Here is a 26,718-nt window from a genome sequence, read left to right as displayed (position 1 = left end):
TGTCATTAACTCACAGCTAATGAAGACAAATATGACTGCAAATCCACTTTAGAAATCTCGTGTGACTAATCTGTAGGAGCTGGGTTCTCATTGCCTCACTGCCTCATTTCTCTCTTCTTCCTTCTTTCTCAAACTGCATTCCTGATTCAATTAAAGTTCAATCTATTTTTCTCCTACTGTTCATGGAATGACTATGGATTGGAAAGGTACGTTCAGACTAGGGTGGTGGTCAACTGCTGTCATGGACTCATCATTGTTCAGGGTCAGAGTAACCAGTTTATTGGCCATTTACACCTCACATCAAGTATATTTAAGTCTGCCCTTCTAGAAACTCAGGCATTTTGATACGAGGATAGTTACAGAGAAAGTCACTTGGGCAAAAACCCAGGAATTACATTTTTATTTAGTCTATGTTTTATGCTTGTATATTTATGTCGTCTGCACATCTTAAAGATGGTTTTTTTTTTTTTTACCTGCTCAAAGGTCACACCTCAGTCTTTCTTGTGCCCTTGAGCACTGTATACTCTTGAAGCCAAGCAGTAGTCCTTATGTACTTACTCCTGTGGCTGGACTAGAATTGCCAGAAGATGTTTGTATGTGTTTTTCTCCCGATTATCAAAAATAATCCATGTTCATACAGAAAAGTATAAGCAGGAAGGGAAAAATAATCAGTTCCTTTAGGGATCACCACTGCCAATCTTGTGACAAGGTTTTCTTTTTGTACGTTCTTTTCTTCACATAACTGAGCACTTATTCTGTATGTGACTTTATATTCAGTTACTTTTTTGGTTAATATTATAAGCGTTTCCCCATATCATAAAAAGTTTCTTGTTTAAAAAAAATTTCAGTGGTTGAATATTGTCTTACGGTATATAGTTAAATCATTTTAACATTTTATTTTTGACATTCGAGTTGATTTCTGATTTTTTTAAAACCATTAAATATAAACTTTGAATATGCTTTTATAGATATTGATTCAGTTTTAAAAATATATCCAGGAAAGTTGGGCTGTCATTGGCAGTATAAGAGAGTACTTGTTTTGTCATGCCCTGAAGATGATCAGATCTTTTCATCTTTGCCAGTTTGGGATGTGAGAATGGCATCTCATTTTAAATTTTACTGTTTTTATTACTAATGAAATTGAATATTTTTCATAAATAGAAGAGTCATTTGTTTTTTCTCTTTTGTGATTGTTTCTGTCCTTTTCCGGTCAAATTGTCATTTATGGTAATTGTGACATTTATGATTTTCCATTTTCCTAGAAGGATGTGTTGGAATGCATAACTTTGAGCATGGTGTCTTCTCACTGATAGTTAATTGCATGCCAAATTGGCCTGTATTTGAGGGGAAATCAGGCGTGGAAGTGTCAAAGAGAACACACTCGGAGGTTGTGATGTGGCTTGTTGGTTGTGACAGTCAGCATCTGGAAAGTCAAGTCTACCCAGTGAGCACCCGTCCTCCCTCACCCAGACCTTGTGGGTACCCCATCATCACCCTGCATCCTGCCCTGTCCAGGCAGACGTGGTATAATGCCTGTTGACAGAGGAATAATAAAAACACAACGTGTTGGCTCATAATGAAGTGTTCATTGACCCCTTGAAGTGATTCTTACCTCCTTCTTTTCTGCTCATGTTTCTTCTCAGGCTGCTTGGCTTACTTTTCCTGCCTACCCTTTAAGATAGTTTCCAGGCAGTCCTTGACCCCGTCTCTCCTGCATCTCCTTGCATTCTCCAAGTTCTCTACCGTACTCCGTGCCTTCAGTTGCTGCCCACAGGCCAGACCTCCCCAGACCAAACCTCTTCTCCAGTCTGCAGACCCATGTAGCCTTCTGCCTGTTGGGGGTTTCCCCCTGGTGTCCCACTGGCACATCGAATGCAGTGTGCCCTCAAATGAACCTGTTCCCTTTCCCTGACTGGCCCTGTGGCCTGGATTCTATCTCCTGGTAAAAAGACCTCTACTTCATCCTCCATGCTACTCAGACACCTGAGTAGCATCTCGAGACCCTGCTTTTCCCTCATTGGCAACATCCCATGGGTTATATGACGTTCTATCACTTCTGCCTCCTTCACACCCTCCATCTGCATCCCTCTTCCTCCTGCCCTAGTTCAGGCTTCACTCCCTGAATGAATGATTATCACTTTCCCAATTAGAGACAGTCTTTAAAAATAAGTAAATCACGTTTCTCTAAAGTAAAATTGATGTTTTGCAGGGCATGGTATTGTAACGGAATATTTATTAATTCTATGTGTGAAGTAAATCCTCATCCGCTAGTTTATCTTTTATAGAAACCTGAATTCTTCACCTACTTGCTTGGCTTAAAGCAAAGTACACCTTGAATAACCTCTACCACATATTAGTCAAGTGAGAGGCCTTGGGCATTACTCTCTATTTAAAGGGTTTTTGATTTGAGGACTTGACATTTTTCCTTTGGGTCTTAATTCTTTCCATATTCCACATGTGTTGTTTTTCTGTAATATTGGAATTATCCTTTATTAACTAGTTTTTCAATTCACCTCCCATGGAATCAGGCAAGAAATACAATTATTTTCATAAGATTCTTTAAGGGAGTAAAATTAATATTTTGGAGAATGAAAATATGGTGAATTGTCTCCTAAGGATTGAAAGACTTTATTAAGATAGCAAAATATCCTTCCCCAGGGTTACGTTTTTTTCAGGGCTTATTGGAAATATGGTGCTGGGAAGAATAAAAGGAAATTTAATACCCTGGAAGCTGGAAGCAGCCACTGAAATCCAATCTTTAGAACACATATAATGCACTGATTCCCAGAGATTTAAGACAGCTCCATTCGCTTCTTGAGGCTCTCAGACTCCTTATGACCAAGACATGAAAAGGTTCTTCAGCATAAATATACCATGACATATTTTGTTTACTATGAATACTGACTACACCTGAATATTGGATGTCCCAGGGTTCTGCCTTCCCTTATCGGTATCAAGTTGCTTCATTGTTGTACCTTTCTTAGATGGGGTTCCCCCAGTACAGATCCTGTGACAAAGATTCAAGCACAAGTAGGCTACCTGGGAGGTTATCCTGGAAAGCATTGTTTGGGGAATAGGCATGTGAATTAGGGAGGAGAAGAAAGCCAGTAAAGGGATGCTCTTGAGCAGGTTGCTCAATCCCTAGTGAACTCTAGGAAACATTCTTCAGAATCATCCCATCTGAGGGGCCGGCAAGCTGGGATATGTCTCCTCCAACTCACATTCGTCATTGATGGGTGCTCCTCAGGCAAGCGCTTAAGGTCTGTTCCTTGCTGGGGCCAAAAAGAGAGCCCTCACGTGGAGGTCCTGAGTGCTTGCTGTCCACATGTTCAGGAGAGGGGGCTGAGGGCAGTAGGACTGGGGCACCAACAGTGCCTGCTGAGTACACGGCTTTAACATTCTTAACATTGACAGACGAGGTCACTTGAGAGAGAGACGCCTCAGGCGGTCAGAAACAAAGCACATGAGTAGAGTGTACTTAAGTCGTATCAGTGCCTGATAGATGTCGGAGTGAATTTAAAAGATCCTGAGAATTGGCCATTGATCCTGAACCGGGGAAGGGACGATGTAGAGGGAATCTCTGAGAGGCGTCTAGATGTTGTTCCTAAAATGACACATCATGCCTCAGTCACAAAGGCTGATAAGCCATTACGGTAACAAATGGAACAGCTGGATTGTCCCAGCTCCTTATAGGGTTGCAGTTTCTTCAGTGCTAATCAGCCTACAGAATGATAACTAGGCCCACAAGGAAATTACGATATTTTTTCCATGCACTCAGATCTGGAAGAAAACAAAAATCTGGCGGAAACTGTGGCCAGCCAAGTGTGAATGGGGCCACCTTCATTACTTGGGGAAATTCCTGGGGAAGGAAAACAAGGTGGAATCCAGTGCTGCTAGTAGACCTTAAAAAGAATCCTTCTCTGCTACGTGTTTGTCTATTCTTTCTGTTACACAACAGGCTTGATGATACATCTTAACATGGACAATATATCCTAATATCCTGTTATCTGTTCTGTTGGTGTCATCTAGGGGACAAGGGGATAAGATCTTGACGCTATCAGCCATCTAATTACTTAGACCTGTTTCATGATGGCGGAACAACAGGAGAGTGTTCCTGCCCTAAAAGAGTCCCCAGTGCAGCCATGAGACAAGCAGAGAAGTAGCTGCCACTGTGATAAACTGATTATATTGGGGACAGAGGAAGGAGCAATTAAATCTGCTGTTTGGGGAGGCATCCCAGAGCTGTGACATTTGATTTGGGCCTTAAAGATGAGTGGGTTTCACTCAGGGATGAAGGAGGAGAATGGCAGTCCAGGCAGAGACCAGTGAGGGCAAAGGCAAGGGGCCTGAAAGTGCAGAGCGTGGTCAGGCAGCGGGGCGTGGTTGGTGTGAGTGAGATTGTGCCGGCAGGCAGAAGTCAGCCTGTGAGAGTCCTGAGGGCCTCCCCCCTGCCTGTGCCATCTCCCCTGCACCATTGTCAACAGGTATTAACCACTTACAGCCACACCATTTCTATTGGCTCATGGCCACGTTCCCATCAAACATCCTGCTGTCATAGAAACAAACAACTTAGGTGCAGGATGATGAATGGCACTTATAGAACTTGGGTGAGGTTCGGAGTCCCATCAATGCAGCCTTTTGGCAGTGAAACCTACGTTTTGTGCTAAGTGGCTGGTCAGTGATCCCTGTAAAGCCTGTGGATGCCTTGTTGAAGGGGAAGGTGACATGCTTCATATAGGTGGTGAATATTATGCATAAAGTATACTATTTATCCTCTCTTTGCCATGTATTTTCTATCAGTCCATCAAGCCCCAAGTGTTCTGTGTTCTAAATATCTAGCTATGTTTAACAGTATATGGAATTAGTTACTTCCTCTTGTATCATTTATGGAGTGTTTTTCCCCATGGAATTCCCCATTCCTCTGTAGATTCACTTTCATTTCCATCCTTTGAAACTGCATTCAGGCTTCCAGGAGATGCTTCCCTAATGATTTCATAAGATAAGATGAAGACTTAAAAGTAGTTGATGCCAAAGAAAGAAACGTGAGGACGTCTTGAGTCTGATTTAGTAAATTGGCCCCTGGCTGCTCTGTATCTTTGGATGAATCACTGTCCTTTAGTGAGTGAATGTAAGAATAATCAAGTCTAAGAAACAGATCCAGCAGCCAGATGCATGAATCCTTCTCTCTATCCCTTGTCAGTCACTCTCCCCAGCACGAGAGAAAAAACAAAAGTAAATAGGATATATGTTCAGTTTTGTATTTAGCATCCAGTTTGCAGTGTGCCTTTGCTGTGCGCCGGTACTCTTCTCCAAGTGCAGGGACTGGGATGGGGGTCTGGTCCTTGAATTTGGGGAGATTGCTCTTGTCGTTTCCAGTCTGATAAGTGCTGTCATCCTAACAGCCCTAAATCTTGATTTGACCTGGCCTTGCCCACATGAATCTTCACCCACTATTGAGATCATCATAGTCTAATGATCAGAGTGTTAGATTTATTGTTTCCGTATCATAGCCATCGAAAGCTTCCAGTAGAGAACCTGGTTTTGAGGATGGATGAGCTTTTTTCTTTCTGTATGAGCAGAAAATTGTATGGGAGGGTACAGATCGTGGCCAGTAGATAAGAATTAAAGTAGTTCTTGAGTGGTTCATCAGCCCCTTGTGGAAGAATATTGGTTATGATATTTTCACTGAATTTTAGGCTTGTGAAGGTTTGAGTGAATCCATTCTGTAAGAATCAGGGCTTCTGTCAATGCTCAAAAATATTATATCTGAAGATGAAGACTCCAAACCTTTGTGTATCAACTTTGAGGAAAATTTTTTAGGGCTAATCAAGATGATTTTGAGTAGAAGTTTCTCCATGTCTAATTACCTGAGAGATAACTGTGGTGATCTTTAGTTTTATGACCTCAACGCAGGACTTCTGGTAGTATGTGCCAGTTTCACACATTAGAGAGTATTTTGGACACATATGACATTTCTGGGATGTTCCAAAAGACAAAAGTATGCTAAACTAGAATTGTTCTCCAAATCCAGGATTCATGACCACACTTTCCAAAATGGTGTTAAAAGTTCCTTGGCTTCTATAAACATATTTGTTCATCATGAAACAAAGTTAAACAGGATTTATTTTTATTGTGGGACTTCTCAGAGACTTTACCATGCTAGTGAGTACAGTGGCTTTTCAGGGGTGGCATATAGGATTCGGCATTTGTCCTGGGATCCCTTTGATCTGAAAGCACCTGCAAACCGTCTCCCAGAACTCATGTCACTCTGACACAGTGGGGGAGATGCTGACATGTGGTAGATTTAAAGTAGATTTAAAGTCTTCCCATCCAGGACTGGAGCCTATTTCACTACCCCTTGAATCTGGGCTGGCCTTCTGACTTGCTTGGAGTGATAGATGCAACCCAGGTGTCATGTGAGTTCCAGAGTCCAGTTCTCTAGAAGTCTGGCAGTTTCACTTTTGCCCTCTTGGGGCTTTGCCCTGAGACCTCCATGTGAAGAGGCTGGTCTAGCCTACAGGAGGATGAGAGGCCGGTGGAGGAGAGCCTAGATGCCCCCATCAACAGGCAGTGTTAACTGCCAGATGTGTGAATGAAGCCTTCGAGGGCCTTTAGCACAGCTGACCCAGCTGAGAGCAGTGCGTGGGTGAGCCCAGGCAACCCACGGAATTGTGAGAAGTCATAAGTCACTGTTGTTTTAAGCCACTAAATTTTGAGGCTCTTTGTTACACAGCCATAGTCAATGGATACACTAACGTAAGCAGTAGCACCTGACAAAAACTTTGAAACAAGACAGAAAAAATATGGTTGTTTATCTAATCAGATACTTTCTATGAAGCTTTTCTATAGCTTAAAACTCAATTTCTGGACAGGGCTTTTCCAGAAACCCGAGTCACATGAAGAGTTAACAGGAACCTAAAATGTCTGGCATGTGGTTCGTAGCACCGGAAAACGGCTCCTGATCACAGGTGGAGGGTCCAGGGCGGTCGTGCTAACACTGCCTCCGGAAGGTTAGAGGGACTGAAGGAGTAGTTGGAGCCCGTTCACCTGACATTTTCCCGAGGGCTGGCTGACACCTATCTCTGAAGGTGACCAGTGTCACTTAGGGCTCATCCTTCCAGCTTAATGATTAAATTCCAGCAGACATCTGTTCCACCTGCCAACCAGCTGTGGGGATGTGAGGTCCCATGATCTCGCCAGCATTCCCGGCATAGACCTAGTTTAATTTTTCCTGGCTCCGTGGAGCAAATCTGATTAGCAGATGTCGAAGGGGCCCGTTTTCGGCAGGCGCTGGTGTGATGTGGAAGTGGATGAGGCCTGGGTGCTGCCCATTGCCAAGGCCTGACTGTGGAGGACCCAGGCCTGGCAGCACTGGGTCCTGGGACATCACACCCGCCGTCCTCTCAGTGCTCCAAGGCCAGGAGGAGCTGTGGACAGGGACGTCAGGGCCGCAGGCTCGTGCACTGCAGCTGGGAGGCCTCAGGCAGAGCCCCGTCAGTCGCTACATCCGGGCCTTAAAATGCTCGGGCTAGAGGGTCGTGACAGTCAGGCCACAGCCATGCTGGCCACGATGAGTTGGGAAGAGGCAGAAAGATGCGAGGATCATGGGAGCTGGAGCTGGAGAAGACCCAGTTGGTCCTGAAGCCTCTTCCTCCGTCATGGCCAGATGGTTCCCCTGGGAAACTCTGGAGCGCTTTGTAAAATCTGTTTCCGAATGACTCAGGCTGGGAGTCTTCCAGCTGTTCCCTCGGGACACGGGGTGGCTTTTTCTGTGAAGGAAATACTTTCCTCACGATTGGTTGGGACCTTTTGTTGGTTGGCTGCAGCCCCATCACTCCTGGCTGGTGTCCCTTGGACCACCCTGGACAAGTCCCCCTCTCCCTCTTGCCTTCCCACAGCTAAATCTCCATCACACTTCCGCTGAGCAGCGGTGAAGCAAAGGAGGAGAGGGGCCTGCTTCCCAGTCTCCAAGCTTTCTGAAATGACGACTTTCTCCAGCTGCTTCAGTATTCTGACCCCCTACCCCGAATCTCTCTCATTTTTTATCCCTGTTACATTTCCCATATGTGAACCCTGTGCTGGTAGTTCACAAGCTCTGTGAAGAGTATATACTCCACCATGGCCATGTCACTGTCACTGAAAATTCTTTGGAGTTTTGTTAGATTAGATCGACCCTGGTTTATACGTCATAGCCCAATGGGTGCAAAAAACTCTAAATGGAACTCGGCTCCTCCAGAAACCAGTAACAGCGATATCCTGCATCATACACAGCGACTGGCACGGCCGTGTGAACACCGTGGACCTAGGGCATTTCTTTTGGGGGTTGATGTATCTCAGGGTAAGTCAGTAAAACAAGGAAAATAAGCCTGTGTGTCTGCACAGACCACAGCCATGTTAGGGACAGTTGCTAAGCGAGGGATCGTGGTTTTGTGGGTCTCTGACTTTGCCATCACTGATGAAACTGGGACACGAAAAGCCAGAGCTCTGCAGTGTGACTTCACGGTCAGGGCATGTGGTGTTTGTGGGCCATGAGGACCAAGCTGCAAGAGCGGTTTAGATCAGGGTTTTTCTGAGCATGTTGTAGAGTGCTACAGTTCCTGAGGGCATTTCAGGGGCTCACTGGATGTAATGGTTGTGACAGGAGCAAGGTGGCCCTTGTCAGCCTCTTACTTTTTAATCAGCACAGCTCTGCTTTGATCTGTTTCATATACAGAACTGGGGTTGCTTGTCAGATTCCGTTTGATAAATAGTGTTCTATGCTCAGAAGAAAGTTTGCAAACCACAGGTTCGGCGGACTGACTTCTAGTAAAAACAAACACAGAGAGAAGCCTCTTTAGCCGAGCAAGTAACGATTACATTTCTGGGATCCACATAGATCAATCCGCAGACATTTGGAAGCAGCGAAAAGCAAAGAACTAAACAAATAGATGTTTCTGGGTAACTGCTGTGTCATCAGGAAACTCTTAGTCAATATAAACGGAACATGTAGACTGTGACCTAAGTGGCAAGGGGAACAGGAGGCCAATTCTGGTCATCTGTGCAGGTGACTCTGCCAGAGAGTGTCATTCTTAAGTAAGCCCCAGTGAGCCATGGAGCAGAGGTTATAAGAGTCACGTGATAAAAGCTACCATTACTGAGAGCTTTCCATTTGCTGAGAGCTGTGCTGCGGATACATGTCCGTGGTAGTAAATGTAGGTTCTGTTATTATCCCCATTTCACACAGGGGGAAACTGAGGCTCAGAGATTGAATAACTTGCCCAAGGTCACACAGCTGATACAATAGGGGAGCTGGGGTTAGGTCCCTTTGGTTAGAGTTTATGTCTGTAAATGTTCTGCTACATTGCCTCTCTCTGTTAGTCCCTTTTTTTTTTTTTTTTTTTTTTTTTTTTTTCTTTTTGCGGTATGCGGGCCTCTCAGTTTCGTGGCCTCTCCCGTTGCGGAGCACAGGCTCCGGACGCGCAGGCCCAGCGGCCATGGCTCACGGGCCCAGCCGCTCCGCGACATATGGGATCCTCCCAGACCGGGGCACGAACCCGTATCCCCTGCATCGGCAGGCGGACTCTCAACCACTTGCGCCACCAGGGAGGCCCTGTTAGTCCCTTTTTAATTTTTATACATGTGCGTGTTTTCCTCCCTAATGGTTTTGGTAAGTGGAGTACCTAAGGATACCTAGTTTGAAAAATGTCTTTCTTGTCATAGTTACAACTTTATGATCAACCCGCTCCAAGATGGCTCCATATAAAGCTGAAATGTAGTGTTGCGTGTAAATGATCCTCATTGGTTGTAAAAAGAATGTAGAGAAAAGGAGCTAACAGTCTAAGCTCACGGGGAGGGGGGGGTGCTAATACTAAGCAGGCACGTGCAGCTCTGGAAGTGTGTGTTTGTGCCTGGATTTAATGGCTCACAGTCACTCCACAGTTTTACTGGTGCAGGAGAAATTAGGACTCTTGAAGCCACAGCAGCAGGTAGCGTTGCTAAGGCAGATGGAATAACCTTTGCACAGGTTTTAAGTTGTTAAATGTTGGGTGTTTTTCTCAGGTGGTAGGTACCTCGGCTTCTCCAGTCCATCCTCTGTGTCACACACGGCCTTCACAAAGGCTGGGGAAGGGTAGTCTTTGTGCGGATCTGCTCTTCCCTTACTTCGTGCCCTTCCAAATGTGCGTGAGCTATTCCTTATTTCTGCCAATAACCACGTGGTTCCAGTGAGAGCGTTAGGATCTGCTGAAACTTCTCTCCAGTCAGTTGACTCTGCTGGAGCAGGGCAGTCCCCTAAAGAGTGAATTTAACAGGCATTTAGGTTTGTTTTTGTAGGTGCATTTGGAAAAGCTGGAACTGTTTGAGCAGCTATTGCATAGCACATCCAGGCGACTTGAACAATCTGCCTCCGTGCAACACACCCATTTGAAACAAGACTGAAGCCTGTAGTGTGTTTCTCTTGTGGAGCCAGTGAGGCCCCCAGGGAGAAACATGAACTTGTGTGGGTGCTTAGGAAGTATTGAGCAATAACTCTCTCAAGCCACAAGGGCCCCATTTGCCTAGCAGAAATTTATGAACAGGGCCCTAGTGGCTTATACAAGTTCATTTTTCTTTCCCAAGTGCCTCGCTCACTTCCTGAAAGTAATGTTTTCATCGAAAGATTTGACCATACTGGATCTTTACAGAGACGCCTGAGAAATCCCACCCTTGATGCTGTAGCAGATGAGGATGACTTTGCTGAGATAGGGTCTTGGATGTGGCCTCCTGGTGGGGAGTGTTGGTTAAAGGGGATATGGAGAAAAAGTTGCTAAATAACAGGTATCTGTCTGACCCGATCTAACAGTTACCTAAGGTCTTGCAGGCCGTGGTAGAGCTGGGTAGTTTGGACCTGAATGGTCGTGAGAGTGCCTCATAGTGACGGGCCGCTTGTCAGTGGTTTCCAAAACATCTGTCTCAAAGAGGGCGGTTGAAATTCCTACCGGGGAGTGTTTCCAGTCATTGTCCATGAGAAACGGGAGTGGGAGTAAGTGAAACAGATCAAGAGGAAATGAGTCTGTGCTCCACTTGGGATTACATGCAGATGAATTCCATATTTTGGTTAGGGAATGTTTTCTTTTAGAAAAGAGAAGACAAGAAAGAAAAGCTTAGAGTCTGACCGAGTTACTAAAAAGCAGACTGAGATGCAGATTAATGCCGGCCGAAACAGTCACTTCGGTTTGCCGTTTTTGTGTTCTGGTGTGTGTGTGCGCGCGCGTGCACAAGAAAGTGACCCAGGACTTACTGGCACGCTTTTCTGCCCTTGGCCTGACATCCCCGCCAAGGTGGCCTGACCTCGCCGGAACGAACTGTTATAAAACTGCTGTAGGCAGCAGAGCTGTGGTTCCTCGCTGCATCTGCACAGATCGGTGACTCGAAGATTCAGACAAATACAATAGCCGCCCACCCCTGCCTCCACGACCCCATGCGTGGGGAACACGTTCCAGGACCTCTGGTGGATGCCTGAAAACTTGGGGTACCAAACCCCGTATATCCTGTCTTTCCTATCCACACACACCTGTGATAAAGTTTAATTTACAAATTAGGCATGGTCAGAGATTAACAACAATAATTAATAATAAATAGAACACATAATAATATACTGTAATAAAAGTTATGTGAATGTGGTTTCTCTCTGTCAAAATATCTTACTGTACAGATTTAATGCCTTTTCCATCTTAACCACTTGTCACGCACTGTGTCTGTAACTTTTGCAGTTTGAGGTGCAGCAGCAAAACCAGAACGAATTTCTTTTTTCTTCACAATTTTGTACATAGAAGATTCATTCTTACTGAATATTAGCAACCGCAGCATATGCTTTTTTTTTCTTTCCTTATTAAGTTGAGAACTTTTACCTTTTCACTTAAAGAAGAAGCCTTTTACGGCTTTTCTTTGGCGGATTTCAATTGCCAGCATCACTATTCTTGACTTTGGGGCCACTCTTCAGTAAAATAAGGGTGACTTGAGCACAAGCACTGTGATATAGCGACAGTCAATCTGACAATTGCAGCAGGGCTACTAAGTGACTAACGGGTGGGACAAGCTGGACAAGGTGATGATTCATGTCCCGGGAGGGACGGAGGGGGACTTTGGGAGATTTCATCACACTACTCAGAATGACACGCAATTTAAGGCTTGTGAACTGTTTATTTCTGGAATTTTTCATTTAATATTTTCAGACCATGGTTGACTATGGGTAGCAAACAACAGAAAGCGAAACCATGGATAAGGGGGAACTGCTATAATACGTATTCGTCCTATTGACAAAAATCACCACTGAGGTTTTCCTGACTTAATTACAAGAAAGTGTGTATCGATTTTGATTTAAAGATTTTATTTGCCCCCTCTGGTCCCCTGTGTATAAATGATGGAATGGAGACGCAGATTTGCTCTTTGCCCGTCGTGTTCAAACGGTGCTACTTCCTATGATTCCAAACCAGACCCGAGCTCTGTCTTGCCCGCTGAGGAGTCATCCAACAGGTAGTTAGGAGACGCCAGCTGTGTGCGCCAGACGCCGTGTGAGGATATAATAGTGAGCAGGGAGCCAGACGGGGTCTCTGCCCTCCTGGAGGTCATGGTTTGCAGCCGCGTGGCAGCGGAGCTCTCGCAGCCTGGGGACCTGGAGTAAGGGAGGCCCCGGAGAGCCGGGCAGAGCTGAGAACCTGGAGATGCTCCGTTGGCAGGTGTCTCCTCATTGCTACCCTGGCACTGGTGGGTGGTCAGTGATTTCCCTAAGCCGCCCTCGGGCCCCCAGCTTGCTCCCAGGTCAGTGGGCGGTGCTGTCAGCCCCTCGGGACCACCAGGGACGGGAGTGCTGCTGCCCCCGCCCCGCCCCCGCCCGGGTCTGCCTCCGAGGCGGTCCCCTCCACTGTCTCCACAGTCAGCTCTCTGCCCTCAGCTCCCAGACCACAGTGCCGCTGGGCCCTGCCTCATCCTACTGATACTTTGTCCTCAGTGTCACTGTGCAGCTCTCCCCGTCTCCTTACTCCTCCATCTGTGTGGACCTGAAGGTGACCTGACTGGGTGAAGAAGGGCTCTTTTTTCAGCCCCTGCACGGCCTCCCTGTGCTGCCTGTGCTTCTGGGACCTGCACGGGGGGCGGCCAAGGTGGGGCTGGAGAAAGAGCTGCAGCAGCTCCTGGCCCTGTGCCCCTGCCCCTAGGAGGCCAGGCCTGGGGGCTGGAGTTGTCTCTAGGGATAGGGCTGAGGGCGGGGCCATCCTGCCACTCTCTGTCCCCCCGAGAGGGGCAGTGAGAAAGGTGGGAAGCCCGGAAGCCCAGAGCGCCTGGGTGGGAGGCCGGGAGGCCGGGGTCCCGGCGCCTGGCCTGCGGAGGCCTGTGGGCTCACCCGCCCTCCCTGCAGGTGGGCCGGCGCTCTAGGGGGTCGCTGAGCAGAGACTGCGTGTGCGGCCCTGTGGGGATGTGACGCTGAGTCAGACGAGGATTCAGAACTAACGTGTGGACTGTCCAATAAGGGAGAAAAATCGTGTTCTTAAACCCACCCTGCTCTAGAAAGTGCTGTGCCGTCCGAGGGGCTCCAGTAAAACCTGGGCCACCTGGTGGGGGAGACCGTCTAAAGGGAAAGGCTTCCTGGAAGAGATGGCATTCGAGCTAGACCTTGAAGGACAGGTGGGAGGGGGATGCGAGGAGATGAAGGGGTGACGAGATAACAGCACCCACGTGGGCACAGGGGGGAGCCCCCCCACCCCGTGGAGCAATTCCTGGAAATCCCAGGAAGCAATTCACAAGTGGCCTTTGCTGGTAGATTCCGCAGAGGGACAAGGGCCAGTGGGTTTGGCAGCTCTGTAAAAGTGGGTGTGTTTGATTGTCCTGCTGCCCGGGCCATAGCCCTGTCCCCCATTCAGAAACCCGAGCCTCTCTAGGGACCCTGCTGGAGGAAGCATGCTCTGGGGTAACACGAGGGCCCGTCGATTGTTAACTTTTCTTTCCCTGATGGCAAATCAGAGCCATCACACAATGCCGGAGGATTTATTTCTGAAGGATACGGAGGTAGTTGGACAAAAGCTTAGCTACAATGGGGTTGTTTTTTTTTAACATCCAAGGTCACAGCTATTAAATTTCTGTAACTTAGGGATTCTAGAATTACAAATGGCTTGCCTCTTAAAGTGCACCCTTGTCATAATTCAAACTCAAAGTATTCTAATGCCATTTCTTCTACAGAAATACATTTTTTAAATGGGGGTGCTATTTTTCTTTTTCAAGTTTAACTTAAGCTCAGACCAGTGGTTCTGGTTCCCGTCCTCTGTTGGCTAGGTGGGCGCAAGCCAGTGACGGCTCTCACTTCTGTAAGTTTGCAGGTACTCGGCAGTTGCTTTAATTATTACCATTTTCCTGTGGTGCACGTCTAAACTGTAAGTTCTCTTTTCTGTGGGTTTTGCAGCACAGTATTATTTTATGGGCTTTTTACGTTTTTCCCCCCTTTTGAGTGTTACCGGATCCCCAGTCACCAGAAGGCCAGGATCTGTTTCAGTAACTGATTTATCAGGTGCTAGGCTGGTGACATTGCGAGAGGTTATGGAAGGGACCCCACCCCCTTTCCCGGGGACTTTGTGACTGGCTCACTGAGTGTGTTCTCCACACGGTGGAAGGTGAAATGGCTTCTACGAGCAGTGGTCGCCTTTGAAGTGGGAGCTCTGGAACCTCCTCCAGCGGCTTCTGTGTCTCACGCCTGCACTCAGGGGTCATTCAGGAGGAGTGAGAAACTTCCAAGGAAGTGCCACAAGGCCTTGGGCCTCTGGTCAGAGTGTTTATAGTTTGTTATCAGTAAATACTTGGAAGATGCTCTTCCCACTCTCTCCCCCTCCCTCTAGTTCCCCAAATGTTTCACCTCCTCCGCCTTCACTGCTGGCCAACTGCGAGGTCCCGTTACACGACTTCTTTCAAAGCGGCTGATTTAGCGTCTGTCCTCAGGGCCGGCACCACCCAGGTCTGGGGTGAAATGGGGGTGACAGATGGTTGGGAAGATGAGGCTGCAACTCCCTGGTGACACCTCAAGCAGTTAATCAAGGGACACACTGCCTCTCAGTGGGAGGTAAGGGATTTTCTGTTCCTTTGTTCTTTTTTTTTTTTTTTTTTTTTTGTGGTACACGGGCCCCTCACTGTTGTGGCCTCTCCCGTTGCGGAGCACAGGCTCCGGACGCGCAGGCTCAGCGGCCACGGCTCACGGGCCCAGCCGCTCCACGGCATGTGGGATCTTCCCAGATCGGGGCACGAACCCGTGTCCCCTGCATCGGCAGGCGGACTCCCAACCACTGCGCCACCAGGGAAGCCCTGTTCCTTTGTTCTTAATGCTAGTATTCAGGCCATTTTCCCTCCTGGACACCTCAGGCTCTGCTCAAAGAGGCTTCCATGGTTCCCTCTGGCAGGGCTAGAGGTCAATGTTGTTCCCTCACCAGAGACACAGGGAAGTCACAGACCTTGGGTTTTCCTTGTTGCTAAAGGCCACGAATGTGGGATGTCCTCCCTGTCTCCATAGCAAGGTAGCGGCTGCCTTTCCGGGCTGTGTGGTTTGTTCAGACAAACAGACCATTCCAGATCGGCCCCAGAGAGCCGCTTCAAAAAGACCATTGTCTGCCCCACGGAGGAGCCATTGTCAAGGGCTGCCATTAAAACAGTGAATTTTGGAGCTGCTTTAATGTGCCACTTACAAGTCAAGGCCAGTCATGGAGCGGCAGCAGCAGCGGATGTTTGACTAACTGCCATCGACCACAGGTGCCAGGAGTGGTCCCAGACACCTCTGTTTCCTCCCCATCTCTAGGAGACTAAAAACAGCCAGGGTGGTTCTCTTCCCAGCCCGCCCCCGCTGGTGACCACCACGCCCCCCCCTGCATTCTCCAGGCTGTGAATGGGTGGCCGCTGTAGTTTCTAAAAAGGATGGCTGAGGCCAAGGTCTGTGGCCTGTTGAAATCAGTGACTGATATTATAGAACCGAAAAGAGGAGCTTGCATGGAAGCTTGCATTGCTTTTGGAAAGATACATGTTTCTTCCAACAATTTTGCAGTGTTGGCAGACAAAGTGTTGCAGCTCAGAGATCATCACCAGTCCCTTTTTAAGGAAACAAGCCAGTGACCCAATTCAGTCCCTTTTCATTTATTTTACAGTGCATGGGTCAAACATTACCAAAGAAAACTGGACGAGTTCCATTTCATAGTTTAGTTAACACGAAGCTTGTCTTTTAGAACACAAGGGGATGGTTACGGATGGGCATGGCATGTATTGTGTTTGTTGTGTGCTTAGCACTTTGCTGGTGCAAAATGAATGCCAAGAAAGATCTGTTTTGCCTGAAACAAGGAAATTGTTGTGTATGGACGAGTGTGTAGGTGTGTGTACTTTTAAAAACACCTTCTGTTTGCCACACAGTGTGCTAATCACCTTGAGAGGCCACTTAAGGGTTTTTCTGTATGAAACGTGGAGAGAGCCTTAAACGCTGAGCTGTGTGGTGTCCTCACCAAGTGCAGTATGAGATCAGCAAAGGGAGAGCTTTGTGTGGGTTGAAATGGAATTTTAAAATATACCTTATTAACTTCAAGGCAGGCATATGGAGATGCTAATAACTTTTCAAAAAGCACAGTGTCTGGCGGCTTTGTGTAGAAGTTGTGAGTAGGGGTGAGGGAAAAATGCCAGGCGTGGCTGTGTGGTTTTAGGGCTCCATCCCACAGGCCCACATCCTGTAGTGCTGATGTGGGTAGCCTGTCCGGAGACCAACCCCCAGAGGCTACAACACCTCATCCCCTCCCCTAGGTGTCAATGCAGAGGGTGTGAGAGCTGACCATTTCTCTGGGGAGGGGGATGGTCCAAGGTGATGGGTCAGTTAATCAGTTAACAAATCTTTGTTGAGCACCAACTGTGTATAATGATAGGAATAGCCACTTTTATTGAGCGCATAGGTGTGCGGGGCACTGGGCTAAGCACTTGGCAAGCAATCTTTTGTTTATTTCCTACAATAACTCAGTGGAGTACTGAGTTAAGTGCTTCCTCTCAGTTCACAGATGAGGAAACAGGCTCAGGGGGAGTTAGTGGCTTGCCTAGGGTCATCACACTGCTACTGAGTGGCAGAGCTGGCATTTGAAGTAGGTTGCAAACAGGATTGCGTTCCCTGATGTGGGCTTGGTGCTGGGCACTGGACAATACAAAGGATACGTGGTGTGTGGTTGCAGACCCCAGCAACCTGTGGATCTCAAACAAGACAGGAATGGTATGAAGAGGCAGCTCACACAGCACGTGGTCCTCTCCCCAACACAGGGATCATATGGAGAAGGGGAAAGTGCCAATGCAGGTGCAGTTGCTTACCTTCAGAATTAGTACAAAGAGTTGAATGTGAAGGTGGGTGTCGTGGGCGATGGTTCTTGTCGATTTTGGAAACATAGTCTCTATGATGTTATAGTCACACATTCAGGTAGGCAGCTCAAAGAGCAAAACAGGCTGCTGTACTGTAAGGCAATATGGAGTAGTGGAGACTGGGGAAAATTGGAGAATCTGCCCTGTCTAAAGAGAACAGCCACTACTCAACTCCAGTCATCTGTTGTCATGTGGAAATGTAAGTCCAGTATTGCCAGTGTACTGATTTTTTTTCACCTGAAAGAAAAGCCAGAGATTTGGATTTTTACATTGTCTTCCAATCTTTGAATGTTTGCTACCAATTTTTAAAAAGTTTAATGGATCAACTGTTGTATATATAAGCCTCCAGTTTTTGAAACCTCTGAAAGAGTTGGAATAGAAGTGGGGATGTAGAGGTTGGAAACCCCAAGATAGTAGACCAGGAGTGTCAAGTGCATCTCACATCAGGTCCAGATTGCACTAGTGTTTCTCAAACTTCAGTGTGCATGCGAATCACCTGGGGTCCTGTTCAAATGTGCATCCTGGTTCAGGAGTTCTGGGGTGGGGGGTCTGTTGAAAAGATTCTAAGGCAGTGTCTAGGTTTAGTGGGGAAAAGCACTGTGATAAATTAGTGCCGTCTACTGTGAGCAAAGAAAAGGGGAATGGCCTGACCTATTTGCCATCCCTGTAGTATGGCAAGATGATAAGGTAAATTGAGCACTTATGGTCATTTCCAGGGTTCCCCTAAAAAGTCAGAATTTGAGAACACAGCTAAGTCAGAAGCTTTTGAAGTTTACATCCTCCCTTATTTATGCACGCTTCTCCACATAAGAAGAACTTGGATTCATCTCTCTATCATCTGGGAAATTGGGATAAGACTATCAGACTTTCAACTTGGGTGGGATAAAAGGAGAGTTAAGTGATTGGCTCTCTGTTCTTTCTGCTGTATTTTGAGGGTTAAAAAAAATGTCTTGCATATGTTGGTGTTCTGTTACTTCCACGTGGCCTTGGCATCCCTTCAACATGGGGTCCATGGTGGGAGGAAAGGGTGGGTGCCGAGGAAATTGCTTTGAGCAGAAATCATCTTGTTTCCATTCACTTAGAGCTGTTCTTGGAGCCCTCTTCTGGTCCCCTGCCTGTGTTCAGTGCCCTTAGAATTGGATGCCAGGAAACAAGATGATCTTTCTAATTGGGCAAGTGGGAAGAGAGGGACTGGGTGAGCCAGGATGGACTGGCAGTTGACGCCTTAAAGTACATCTTTTTCCTCATGAATAAACATTTTTTGGGGGCAAAACGCCTTGCTAACCGTCCCGGACAGGTCAGCAGAGGAGGCCAGCAGGGTCAGGGTGCAGCCAGGTGGGTGGAATGCCAGCCAGCATGGGGTTGCCACAGCAACAGGGCCCCTTGGAGAAAGCTTCAGTGGCCTCCAGGGAGTGGGGACTGATCTCAGATCTGAGGCCAAAGTATATGTAAAAGTAGGGGGTGGACAGGGGAGTGGGAGGGTGGGAGGGGAAAGGGGTCTGAGATGCTATAGTTCTAACAAGCTCCCAGGGGATGCCGATGATGCTGGTCCAGGGAGCACACTTTGAGGGGCAAAGGGTTCGAGTCCACCATGATCTTCAGGACTCTGAGGAAGGGTGAAGGCACACCGGCAGGGGAGTTGACCCCATTCCATTTTTTTATCATCTTGTATTTGGCCTAAGCTAAAAAAAAGAATGGCAGTGCTTTAACAGCTGTTTCTCATCATCCTGAGATGTTTTCCTTGCCTGGTGGTGCTGGTGACACTTTTAATATAACAACAAAATTACGAGTGTTGTGTATTAGAATTGTGCTGGTCAAAATGTATATGATTGGGCAGACTCTACTGTCGACATAACAATTAATTCAGTAAAATGCAGCCTGTGCTAGTGGATGTATAATTGAGGCTCTTCTAAAATAATGGGGCAGACTTTAGCAACATTTTAAGAGCAAAAGAATAGCTCAGACACTAGAGCTGGGAGGTGAAAGTCATTTTGATAATTTAAAAACGTTGATGAGAATGTAGGTAGCTTGCCCTGTGCAGGAGATAGAATCATTCCTTGAGAGGCCAGGGTCCTTATCCAGTCTCTCAGAGAACGAGCATGACAGGCTGGTCGCTTGTGTCTGGACAGTACAGGCACCCGCTGTTTGCAGGGCCATGGCCAAGGTGGACCTGAATAATGGCATCCTTCCCCACGCCCCCTGTGCGCCCACTCTTCACGTGATCCCATTTTCTCCCTGCGCCTGTTTTCAGGCTCTGTCATGGGTCTGTTCTTGGCATGGCCTCCTCAGAAACTGTAGCAACGTCTGACCGTGGAAGCCGTGACTGGGTGACCATAGAAGGAAGCCCAGCGAGCTCCCTTTTCACGGGTCTTTTGATCGACTCCCAATTCCCTCATGGGAGGATGCCTAAGTCCCTTCCAAGGGTATCAACAGTCAGTCTGATTATTAAAACTCTGAGACCGGGAGGCTCCAGCTTGTGATTTTGATTGTATTCCAGAGATGGTTATCAGTTTGTGTCAGGATCCAGAGCCCATTGTGGTGGGGAAATGGTGCGGTCAGGTCTGTGGAGGAGCCCACAGCCTGCCTGCCCCTGGGGACAGGGTCCTGGAGTGACGGAGCCCAGTGGGCAGCAGTCACGATGTGTCTGTGGTTATCCACAGACACCCCCAGCCAGGCTTGGCAAGGGAGCAAGGGCTAGGCCTCCCTACTTCCTGCATGAGGGCTCCGGGCCTGGACAGCCTCGGCAGAGGGGGCGGGGCTGGGCATCAGCAGGCGGAGCCGGGGGGGGCCGGCAGCACGGCTGACAGGGAGGGGCTCTCTGCCTGGATTTCCGCTCCTGGTCTCATCATGCTCCCATGACTCTGGGCAGCTCTGGTGGAGACTCTAGGGATGGTGCTTCTCCATCCCTGCCCAGCTCCCACTGGCCGCTGTGGATGGTCCCCTCCCTGCTCTGGGGAACATGAGGCTAGCAGGAGAGGGGCTGAGACGTGAAGGGGGTCTCTGCACCAGAGGGGTCCAGAGGGGGCTCTCTGAGGATCGTCTTTATCTCTGTCCCCCCCACAGTGATTTCCTCAGGGTGAGAGTTGAGTGGGACGCCAGTCCCTGTGCACGTGGGTGCTGAGTGTCGTACTCCAGGTCAGAACCGCCTCTGCAGTTCCTTGGCAAGAAACCACCTTCTCTGGAACCCCATTCCTTTATGTCTGACCCTGTGGTATGACCCAGGACTCGGATGAAGCCTCATTTCCCTTTGTGGGATACAAAGAACTAATATGTAATGGGGAGCAGTCCTGGGACACTAGAAAAAAAAATTTTTTTTTCTTTCTCTTTCACTCCTAAGAAGTTGATGGTTTTTCTCCCCACATTCCAGCATACTTGTTCAACTTGAAACAAAATGCTATGATAGCTTTTAAGTTTTTGCCATGGACTTTACAGTACAGGGTGAAAAATAATATTCTAAGATTTGAAAAGCTTAAGTTGAGGTGGCTGGGTGGTTTTGGCAGTGTTTTTCTACTTGAAATCCCCGGGCCTCGTCCCAGCCTCTGCCTCCCCCGTCACGGGTTGGCAGGAGAGGTGAGTTTTGCCGGAGCGGAGCGGGGGACAGTAGGAGCCTGCTTGGGTAGAGGAGGCCCTGGGGGCCAAAGCTTGGGCCCCAGGGGTCTGCAGCCGCTTTAGTAACATGGGAAGTAGGGAAAACGGACCCCACATCTGGAGTTCTGCCTTTGTGTTCCTGTTTTTCTTTGAATCCAAAGGGTGGTTGGGAAAAGAAAACCCAGCGGTCACAACATGCTTGAGTCAGCACCAGGGATGGGTGAGGCATACAGACAGGGAATCACTGAGTCACGGGTGCTGCATTTGTGAGAGTCCTCCACAGCTCCCTTTCTACCTGCCTCATTTATGGGCCTGCCACGGAGGCCCTGGAACAGAAGAGGACCCGCCCAGGGACACACAGCTGGGGACAGTGTTGGGAGAGGAGCAGGTTCCTGGAGTCCCAGGCCAGTGCTCCAGCATGATGCCCAGGACACAGTGACTTGCCCATCCTCCCTGTGGCCCTGAGCACACTGCTGGGCCCAGGCCCAGGACACTGCCCTTGCCTGTTCCCTCACTCTCTGGGCCCTGAGAGCCCCCGCTGCGTTCCCTCCAGGAGGGAGTGCAGGGTAATATGATGCCAGGGCTCTGGTTCCCAGAGAGCCCCCGCTAGGACCTTCTGGGGCATAGTGACGAGCTTCCTTGTCCTCCTGTCCCTCCTGTCCCTCCACCAGCATCCAGCGTCAGGTGGAGGTTTGGCTGCAGCTACCCAGCTTCTCCCTGCTGGGATGCCATCTGGGGTGCTGCTCTCTCGAGCTGCCTAGAAAGGCTGGGTGAGTAGCAGCCCTGCAGAGGTGTACAGGGGGAGCAGTGGTGTCTGCATCCCCACAGGGCTGGGAAGGCTCAGGGGCCTCCGCTCTTTTCTTGTTCTAAGAGCCACTCTGGCTTTTTTTTTTTTTTTTTGGTCCCTTTCTTTCTTAGAGTAATGGCTTCGAATCTGAGGCAGAGACTGCAGGTTTGGAAGGGAATGGTGGACCTTGGGCTTAAAAATTTAATAAAACAGCCCTAGTTCTGGGAATGAAAAGAAACAATTTAAGGTGTTGATAAATGCTTGGCAGAGTTCTTTTCCTCTTTTCAGAGCTGATCCTGCAGATTAGGGTTTTGGCACATGGCTTATTACTTAACAACCCATACAAGCAGGCAGAAATGTAAATGACGCTTTCTTTTCTTTTCTTCTGCTGAAAAGGGGGCTCTGACCTTGGAATACGAGCCTTCAGTTTAAGCACCGACATCTTTCCAGCGGGAGAGGACTTTTTCCCCTTATTTCCTTTGTTCAAGAAGATTGAAGAGTTCTGCTTTTACTTACCTTTCCCAGGGTGTCCGCACCTCCCAGCCCCAGCTCTCACAGTGTTAACAGACCATATACAGACTGGTACTTGTATTGTTCATTCTGATTGATTCTCACATATATTTGTCACATGTCTTCTCAGGAATGTCACGGAGCAACACTTTGTTCATATGGTTTGAATTACTGTTGTACGTAATAGAACAAAGCTTCATTTGTTTAAAAGTATCCAATAGTTAAGGTTTAATGGTCAGTGCTCCCCAGTGTATCTTCATATAGGAGTGTGACTCTTTTGTAGGGGGAGCTATGCCGGGAATGTGAAAGATGTCTTTCTCAAACCTTGGTTTTTGAGGAGATGAACTGCACTGATTTAGGCCTAAGTTAATTTTTCCTGCAGTTGAGTGGTGACTCCCTAACTTCTGAGGAAGCACAGAATTTCAGCCTACTGGACCCCATTTGTAAGGATATAAGTGGACTTGGTGAAGGAGAAAACAGGAGATGAGCCTCTGAAATCAGTCATGTGCTGCCCGGTCTACATAGCACCAGGTATACACCAAAGCAGGGCTCATTTGGCACCCTTGGCTTGACTCAGCATGTCTGCTTGTCAGCACGCAGCAGGCAAGTGTCCTGTCAGCCTGCTCACCATCCTGGGAAATGCTACTAATCCATGCATGTCTTTTCCTGATTTTTGCCTCTGTAATTACTTGGAGAGCCTGTGAATTGGACCTCATAATAATAAACTGACACTAGAATCATCTGGATGGAAACACTGGTGTTTTGGTTAATAAGATGGAAAGAGAAGTATCTGAGATGGTGGTGGTACCTCTCAAAACAACCCCACCTAAATGGCTTTCTCGCGGTGTTTCAGTTTTTGTTTTGTTTTTAAAGTACTCCTGGTGTAGATGACCCTTGAACAACGTGGGTTTGAACTGCATGGGTCCACTCATACACAGATACTTTCCAGTAGTAAATACTACAGTACCACAAAGTCCGTGGTAGGTTGAATGCACAGATGTGGAGGAACCGTGGATACCAAGGGCTGTCTAACTAGAGGTGTGGGATAGGGAGGGTGGGAGGGAGACGCAAGAGGGAGGGGATATGGGGATATATGTATATGTATAGCTGATTCACTTTGTTATACAGCAGAAACTAACACACCATTGTAAAGCAATTATACTCCAATAAAGATACTAAAAAAAACAAAAACACACAAAAAAAGGGCTCGCTATACATTACACGCAGATTCACCCCTGTGCTGTTCAAGGGTCAACTGTTCATTAGTTAAGAACTGCACTTGTCAGTTAACTGAGACGCACTTACAGCACTTTAAACTAAGAGTTTTGCTGTTTTCATGTAATAAACAATCCTGAGGTAGGCCGATCAGATGTTAACTTCATGATGTTGTCAGGGACCCAGGCTCTTTCTCTCCTTCTGCTCCATTGGTGGCGCAGGACTGTTCATTCCTTAAGTCCCCATTGGAGCCTTATGGTCACATTCCCCAAACATAGAGGAGCCAGTGTCAAAGCTGAGTCAGGTCCTTTGGTTTTTTTTTTTTCAGGTTTTCGTTTTTCAGCTTTATTGAAGTATAATTAACAAATAAAGTTGTAATAATATATATAAGGTTACAATGTGATTATTTCATATACATTTTACATTGTGAACAGATTCTCACCATTGAGTGAATTAACACATTCATCACCTCACAAAGTTTTTGTTTTGTTTCAGAGGGTTTTTTTGTTTGTTTGGTTGGTTTTTTAAAAATTTTTGGTGAGAGAGCCAGGTCCTTTTTAATAGCTTTTGCAGAAACCCCTCCCCATTTCATCCACTTAAAGCTCATTGGCCACTCCATCTGCAAGGGAGGCTGGGAAATGGTTTTTTTAGCTGGGCGCATTGCCACCTCCCCACTCCCCATCCCCCATATGATAGGGTTTCTTTCAGAGCCAGGAATGAGGTAAGGCAAATAAAGCATTCTTCTTTGGTGTAAAATGTAAGGGAGCACCAAAAAACTCAGTAATCAAGATAAATGATGTTTTAATGCAATGTTACAGTGCCATATTAGAGCCTGAGGCAAAAGAAAAAATTGGTAATGTTGATCCAGTCTTTATTTAAAATTGTGACTTTTTTTTACTGGATTTTTAAATGAATTAAAATTTTTTACATTATTGCTTATTAAAGTATTTATCATGATTAATCAATTTTGGGCATTCCCTTAAATTTTGTGCTCAGGGCAAGTGCTTTACTATCCTCACCCCAGTCCCAACCATAGGTTTTCCTAGTCAAGAAGAAGAGAATGATACTGGGTAGGAACAGCAGTAGTCTCTGCCAAGGAACGATCCCATTGTTTACCCAAATCCTTACCCACTGCTGATTGTGAATGAGTAAACTTGTGGTTGGCAGGGGGGCGATATTCCTACAGCCTGAGAACTGTTCAGAAACAACCCCAGTCTTTCGGTAGTAAACTTGCAGTAGCACTTTTGTATCTGCAGGTAGAATTCTCAGATGGGTGTAGGTGCTTTTGGTGACCAAGGATGAGTGTGTGTGATCAGAGTCTGGTGGCCACTTTAGGGTCCAAGTGGCAGAAGTCTGACCAAATAGGTACAAAGTCAGAAACCATGGAGCATGGAACTTCTGGGAAGAACCTTGACAGGACAGCTTATCAGCTGCTGTAGAACTCAAGGCAGATGATCTCACTAAAGGATGGGTCCTCACTGGGAGAGAAATTAATGAAGAGATCACCTTCAGGGTAGAACTCTTCAGCTCCCCACTCCATGTGTGGACACACCTCTCAGTATGAATGTTTCTGATTCATCTTGGTTTCGTGTGGGCCTTAGTGGTTATGGCCTTCTACAAGTATTGGAAAAGCAGTAGACTAAGGCCACATGTGTGTGAAACCAGAAATAGTTGATTTGCTGTTTTTAAATCCTACAACGTACAGTTGACCCTTGAACAACACAGGTTTGAACTGTGCTGGTCTACTTGTACAAGGATATTTTTCCAATAGTAAATGCTACAGGACTATATGATCAGCAGTAGGTTGAATCCGCGATGTGGAACCCTGGATACAGGGGAACCGTGGATGTGGAGGTTTGACTATAAGCTATACTTGGATTTTCCGATTGTGCAGAGGAAAATCCCCTGTGTTGTTCAAGTGTAAACGTAATTTGATTATTAGATAGTTTAGAATTTAAAAAATAATTTTAAACAATCATCTAGCATTTCAGAGAAGTTCATTTTAAATTTCATGACAATCATTTGTAGTTTTAGAAAAGTTCTACTGATGGTGTTTAGTTATGAATTGGAGTGCCTTTGAATATTTATACTAAAAATAAAGTGTCTAGTGGATCTTATGGCTTAACTTGGTATCATGAGAAAGAGTAAGATGATAATCTCCCTTTTTGGTAATACTTCTGGTGTAGATAAAATGGCATGCAAACAATCTACCATGCTGGGGTTGGAACTAGTTTCTTTCTTTCCCCCTTTCTTCTTCTAGTTTCCAGAAATTTTAAATCTTCAGGTAGATTTTTAAAATTATTTTTACAAATTGTTAAATGAGTCAGTACCTAAAACAAAAAGACAGGTGCTTTTGGAAGTGTTGCTGCATTCACAAGGGCGATTTTTACAAGGATGTTAAAAAAATTTTTGTGGCTATGATTCATACCCTGATGCTTTTATAAATTCCTGCATTGCAGAAATTCGTGATTCAGTCTGTCAGATGATTTCCCTTCTTGAGACTCTATAGTGTTGCGAAAATTCAGTGATTTGTTTCACAAATCCTTTCTTCTGTGTCCTCACATAATGCTTTCTGTTTTTAAAGCTGTGAGCATTTTATCACCCAGCCCCACCCACGCCAGCCTTGCTGCATGGCCTGGCTCCATCCTACACTAGGCCCTGTTGCCTGCAGACTGCAAAACACTTTTCAGAGGCACTCTGTGGCTTCATGCTTCAGGGAAAGTACTATACTTTGTCAGTTCTTTTCAACCTTTCACAGGAATGCTGTGACAGTGAAATGAGGTCATCAGTAAAAGTACTTTTCAGTTCTTAGGAAGACACCTGCTATAGGATTCCAGGTGTTGGCATGGGTGAACTTTTAATTTTAAGGTATGAAGGGGCTTGCCTTTGACAGGAGTCTGCCAGTTAACATTTGGTTGTGTCCAGTTGAAGAATTAATTTCTAAAAACACAGTTTTTCAAAATTTGTTAGCATTAGACTGATTAAAATAGAAGTATCTTGGTTGTCAGTATTTATTAGCTCTTTCAAATGTGGACACTGTATCTTGGATGTTAGACAGAATGCTCTGTATTTATTGATTCGATTAAATGGCCCATGCCTCAGTTTCCCCATCCATGATACAAGATCCTAGCACCCACCTAAGAGCTGAGAGGGAGGAAGTTGAGCAGCAGTGCATGCGTGGTACACGATTAGCCCAGTGCCTGCTGCTTTATAAAGCCTGTAAATGGCACCACGGCTGTGAGTTACTGCTG

The 26,718-nt window shown here is 46.7% G+C and overlaps 1 protein-coding gene across 3 annotated transcripts in view; it reads left to right on the top strand.

Moving 5' to 3' along the window:
* The window catches only part of LHFPL2 (LHFPL tetraspan subfamily member 2), a 177,749-nt gene that overhangs the window by 102,117 nt on the left and 48,914 nt on the right, over nt 1–26,718 (top strand). Inside the window, exon 4 of one of the 3 annotated variants that reach the window (XM_060093080.1) lies at nt 14,941–15,061. The exons of the other annotated variants lie outside the window; for them this stretch is intronic. The gene's annotated coding sequence lies outside the window, so the exon portion shown is untranslated. The remainder of the gene's footprint in view (nt 1–14,940; nt 15,062–26,718) is intronic. 3 annotated transcript variants of the gene reach the window in all.

This window comes from Mesoplodon densirostris, chromosome 3 (assembly GCF_025265405.1).
Source record: "Mesoplodon densirostris isolate mMesDen1 chromosome 3, mMesDen1 primary haplotype, whole genome shotgun sequence".
Lineage (NCBI taxonomy): Eukaryota > Metazoa > Chordata > Mammalia > Artiodactyla > Ziphiidae > Mesoplodon > Mesoplodon densirostris.
The sequence above is the reverse complement of the archived record's forward strand: the minus strand, read 5'-3'. Positions and strand labels throughout refer to the sequence as shown.